Raw genomic sequence first — 6221 nt, 5'->3', positions numbered from 1 at the left:
TTATATCAGTTCTCCTCCTTCAGTCCCTTGTTATAGTTTATTGAAATTTTTTCAGAATATTAACCACTTACATTTTGTTATTCCATTGTGTACCTCGTTGAATGTTTGCACTATTTCTAATGTTAGATTCCTCACACTTTATGCATAATGGTTTTGTTAGTTTTGATCTCACTACCTGTAGTTTTTAATATCTTTTGTTTTAATCAAAAAATCATTTTATTGAGAGTCCTATAATACGTGTATGGTGTAATAAAATTAACGGTACCAATTTTCTTGCACCAGATGCGCATTTCGACAATACATGTCTCTTCAGTGATGCTCGTGGCCAAAATATTTGAAATCCAAAGCTTATATAAAAGATGAAGAGCTATAATCCAAAAGGTCCAAAAAGTATAGCCAAATCCGTGAAAGGAATCAGAGCTTTGCACGAGGGAGATACATTCCTTAATTTATAATAATGTAAAAATTCATAGTGTTTGTATACACTCAAAAAGATATTTTGTTAAATTGTTAATGTTAACTGCTTTTTATCATAACGCATTTATATATTGTATTCCTTTTATCGTTTGTTTTTAGTAAGCAAAAATTATAAAAAATGTGAAATATATGCTTGTTAAAATCCGTACGTTATATAGAACTTTCTTGAAACTGTACACATTGCTGAGGATATCATGCAAGTATCATACAATCAGCCTAAGAAACGCTCTTAATTTATCTGTAGTTCCAGAAAAAAAGATGTTTTGAAAAGCATTGAATATGATTCAATATCTTTGGGTGGGTATTCACTTGACTTCACAGCAAATTAAGCAAAAGTAGGCGATACTAAAAGATAAAAAGATAGTTTGGATAACAAAATACAGGGCTGGTTTGAACTGTTTATATTGTAAAATGGAAAATATGAGATCTAGTTAATTAATTCATGACACAAAAGCCCTATATGCACTTAATAACACCCAATGCAAAGGGTCTCCTTTTTTATATTGCAGTACTTCATTAAATGGTCCCAGTGAGGTTTTACAACACAGACCATTCTTAGTTTTATACAATTTGCTCATGTTTGCTTCTATCTAAATACAGTTGTACTGTAAAATGTTTATTTGATTGCTTATACATGAACTTAGATATCCATCTTTTTTGTGTATTTGTTTACGCATTTTGTACTCCAACCATGTGATATCCAACAGAGATTAATAAGGGCATTAAACCTTTGAATCTACTCAGAACAAGAATTCTCAGATATTTAGGCCTCAATAAATGTGTCTAACCTGTGATGAAAGTTACTGAAGTCAGACCTAGGCGTATTATTTATGGCATTTGTGTCAGCAGCATCAACAATTATCAAAGTATTTGATTTAATTATGTAGGGGAAGCATTTTGTGTGGTAACACTTTATAAAACTTCTGTACTTACATGTGAATTATGTAAAGAAATATGATTGATTGTTTTGTATGTCAATTAAAAAAGTTCAATGCAAGTTTATTTTATATTGTTACTTATTTTGCCAACTCATTAACAAGGTTATTTGAATTAGAATAACTATAATGTTATACATTAAAAGTGATCCATCCATTTATTTAAATTCTTCTTTTACTAGTAAATACTATTATCATTTTTAGAATGCTGGTTTGTTATCTTAAGGTGGTACCTAACACTACAGGGAGATAACTCTGTAAAATCGTCTTACCGTTTTTATTATGTTGTGTTGTCAAGGGAATATTAAGCTTCTCAATTATAAAAATTAGTGTTTGTCAAACTGCTATATAACCAGTGTAATTTTTCTGATAAATTACTTCTATATAACCAGTAAAAAATTTCTGTTAAATTGGTTGGTTCAAATTTTTGAAATTTTTATATTTTTGTCAAAGAGTCAAGCTAAATACTTTGTCAAAATTTTATGAAAATTAAACGAGCCAAATTAATTTTAGTGAAAATGTTGGGTACCTAAAGTGCTACATTTTTGTTAATCATAAACATAGAACTATGTGTACATTTAGTTTTGTTTTTTTATTACAAATAAACAATTTTGCTATCTTTTTTTAAATACCTAAAGTTTGATATAATAAACAAATTATCAATTTATACATTTATATTTTACTTTTACGAGTAACTAAATTTACATATGATTCATATTATTGTTGCCATTTATATTATATTCATAAAGTGATATATATTTTTTGTGCCATACACAAATATTTGTACATGTAATTTGTTTTTGTCGAAAAGAAATACATGATGTTATTATTACCCAACTGTTTTATTCAGTGAGAGGGGCCTCGGTGGCCGAGTGGTGTAAGTAGTTACTACTGTTATCACTAGCCAGTCAACACTGAGGATGTGAGTTGGAACCCCGTTCGTGCTAGTGCACTCGACTCCAATCTTTATTGACTAGGATTGTTGGTTTTCCTATCGAAGGTTTTCGGTGGTTTTCTCAAGGCACTCCGGCTTCCTTCACCAATAAAAACTGACCGCCATGAAATAGCTTAAATGCGGTGCCTAAAAGTGGTGTTAAAACACCAAAAACCAAAATCAAATCAAATCATTCAGTGAGAAATTTAAGTTTTTATATTTTCTATACAAAACAAAATCATCGGAAAATAGTAAACTTTCCCAGCAAATTCCACCGATTATATGTTCGATTAAACTTATTTTGGTTGCTCTTAATTGACTCTGTTCTACAATGTCCTACCACACAGTATGTTACCTTTGACAAAGTTACTTAGAACAGAGACAAAAGTCGGTAAAACGAAAATGACCTATTGATCTGTGCTTTATATTTGAATCAGAAACGAAATTAGAAATCATAGAGGATCTTGCATACAGCATTTCTTCGAAATTTATTTCATACTAGGCGAGTGGTTTCAAAGAGATATCAAAATATGAAATTTTGGGGAAATGTTGCATGCTGAGTGATGGCAATAACTCACTTGTCCTTTCAGTCCTAGTATTTGTAACTCTAAGAAATTTAAAACAGGTCTTCTCAATTCAGCTACATTTTGAATGTTTGGAATAGATTTTTAAATCTGAATTATAGTCTTAGATGCATGCTTTTTTTATTAGTAGTTAGTGGCTTTGAACTAGCTGTCAGATAACTTAGAGTACTCTCAGATCTGTTCATTGTGTCTTTTTGTGTCGGGATATATAAGTACCTTGCCACGTCTACTTGTATTTTTGTCTATCTGATGAGTTAAGCCTTTTTCTACTGATTTTTATAGTTCGTTCTTATGTTGTACTGTTATACCACTGTCCCAGCTTAGGGGGAGGGTTGAGATCCCGCTAACATGTTTAACCCGCCACATTATTAATGTGTGCCTGTCCCAAGTAGTATGAGAAATATGATAACTTTATTTGTTACATACAATCCTTGAAAAGTTTACTAGTCAATCAGACAGGGTTGACCTAAACTTATTTCATGGATCAGTAATCAAAGTTCAGTTTTTGTGGTCAAGTTCATATCTCAGATACCATAATCAGAATGGCAAACATATTGGATGTATGGAATGTAATGTAATCTTTTCTGTCTGGCAGGTTTCATCTATCTTTGATTTGCATCGTTCATTGGTCAATGTAAAATGTGTGGCGTACTAAACTATAATCCTGATACCTTTGATAACTATTTGATACACTGAGTCGATGCCACTGTTGGTGGACGTTTCGTCCCCAAGGGTATCACAAGCCCAGTAGTCAGCACTTCGGTGTTGACATGAATATCAATTATGTGGTATTTTTTTAATAAATTTTCTGATTACAAAACTTTGAATTTTTCGAAAAACTAAGGATGTTTTATCCCAGGAATAGATTACCTTAGCCGTATTTGGCACAACTTTTTGGAATTTTGAATTCTCATTTCTCTTCAACTTCGTACTTGTTTGGCTTTATAAATATTTTGATATGAGCGTCACTGATGAGTTTTATGTAGACGAAATGCGCGTCTGGCGTATTTAACTATAATCCTGGTACCTTTGATAACTATTTGTAGGCCATTTCCCAGAAACTATAAGCAATAAGACAATTGGATTTCATGTATGGAATGATTATAAGGTGTATAAGTCTGTTTGTAGGGTTCACTTAGATTAACCTCATTTTAACGGTGAAATGGTTACTGTAATGTGTTTATGGTTAAATAATGGAAAACGAACACGTTTAATAATTTATTGCGTCCGAAGCGATTTACCTTCATCTGGAACGCTCAAAGCCAAACATTTGAAATCCAAAGATGGATAAGTTCCGAAAAATTGTTGAAGAGCTATATTTCAAAAATACCTAAAATAAATAGCCAAGTTCATCTAAAGCCAACTTTGCCTGAGGCAGTTGTTGCTTAGTTTTATAATAATTTATAAATTTATAAATTTATATTCGGACAATTTTAGTAAAATTTGTTAAAACTGATCTGATGATACCCTCGGGGACTGATAGTCCACCAGCAGAGGTATCGACCCAGTGATGAAAAAAAATGGAAAACAACACATTAAATAATTTATTGCGTCCGAAGCGCTTTTCTGGATTTACCTTCATCAGGAATGCTCAAAGCTAAACATTGAAATCCAAAGATCCATAAGAACCGAAAATTGTTGAAGAGCTATATTTAAAAAATACCTAAATTAAATAGCCCAATTCATCTAAAGCCAACTTTGCCTGAGGGAGTTGAAACATTAGTTATAGCATTTCTCAGATCTTATAAGCAATAGATGATTTATAATTTTGTGTATGGATTGATTGCAAGGTGTACATGTCTTTCTTGCAGGGTTAGTTTGACCTTTAACTGCTTTGTGATGGTGCATTGGTCAATGTTAAATGGTCTATATTTGATGTACTAGAAGCATAAAGTCAACAATATTTGTCGGATGAAATGGATGCATGTACATGTCGGTCAGATCTCGGCCTCAAACACTATTTTCATGGTTCAAAAGTTAGATTTAGTGGTATCATCTTTTCAAAATGAAACTGATGAGAGTGTCATCAAGTGAGAGGGAAAGCGCTATACAACCAGGTTTAATCCACCATTTTCTACATTTGAAAATGCCTGTATCAAGTCAGGAATATGACAGTCCTTGTCCATTCGTTTTTATGCGTTAAGTTATTTGATTTTGACATGTGATTATGGACTTTCCGAATTGATTTTCCTCTATGTTCCGTATTTTTGTGATTTTATTTTTTTCATACAAAGAAATTATTTATCAGATATGCCTCTGATATAATTAGCAATAGGTTAACTTGCGGACTTTCCGTTTTCAATTATCCTCGGAGTTCAGTTTTTTTAGTGATTTTACTTTTAACTATATATTGTTTATAGGATGACTTCAATATGGTGTTTAGTTTTCCTGGTTAGGTCTGATTTTCTATAAGCAATAGATTAACTTTAATAGAATAATTGTAAGGTGTATATGTACGTTTGACAAGGGTTCAGTTGATCTCTTCCTCATTAAGGTGGATAAGTATAGTGTTAACTTTATCTAATACTTCTTGTATAACCTTTTTGCTCTAAGAATTTCAACATTAATTCAATCATAATCAGTAAAGTAGGCGAGACATTTCAATGTTTGCACTCTTTCTACTACTGAATAAGATCGCCCATGTAGCCCTTGCCATTAAAAATTTCATATCTTCCCTAGTTTCAACATACATGTATCATTATTCATTGTTCAATAAAGGACATACCAATAAAAGATTTTTTTTACATGTATACTTGCTTTCTGTTTTGATAAGTTTCACATTGACGTAGATAGTATACCCAAATAGTAAATATACAAAAAATACTGAATTCCAAGGAAAATTCAAAACGGAATGTCCCTTATCATATGGCAATTCTAAAGCTCAAACGTATCAAAGGAATTGATAGCAACTGTTACATTCAGGACTTGGTACAGATATTTTTGTATGAAGAAAATGGTGGATTTAACTTGGTTGTATAGCCAGCTAAACCTTTCACTTATAAGGCAGTCTTCAACTATGTCTTATACTACTAAGTTATCATTTTGATGTATATACAATGAACATGGAATTAGATGTCTGTGAAGCTAACATGACTTAACCTTCTACAATTAAGAAATTAAATGCAAGTTCAACATCTTTTGACCTTTCCAATTTGATTTGTGTCTATGTTTTTTGCCAAAATATCCCATCTAGGCTTTGCAGAGCCAGCTATTAACTGGAGGCCCTTTTTTTTGGGCTGCCATGTTTTCTGTGGATTGCTCTTCTCCCTTACCCTTACCCTACTTAATTGT

Source organism: Mytilus trossulus, chromosome 9 (genome assembly GCF_036588685.1).
Source record: "Mytilus trossulus isolate FHL-02 chromosome 9, PNRI_Mtr1.1.1.hap1, whole genome shotgun sequence".
NCBI classification, from domain to species: domain Eukaryota; kingdom Metazoa; phylum Mollusca; class Bivalvia; order Mytilida; family Mytilidae; genus Mytilus; species Mytilus trossulus.
Note: the sequence above shows the minus strand (reverse complement) of the source record.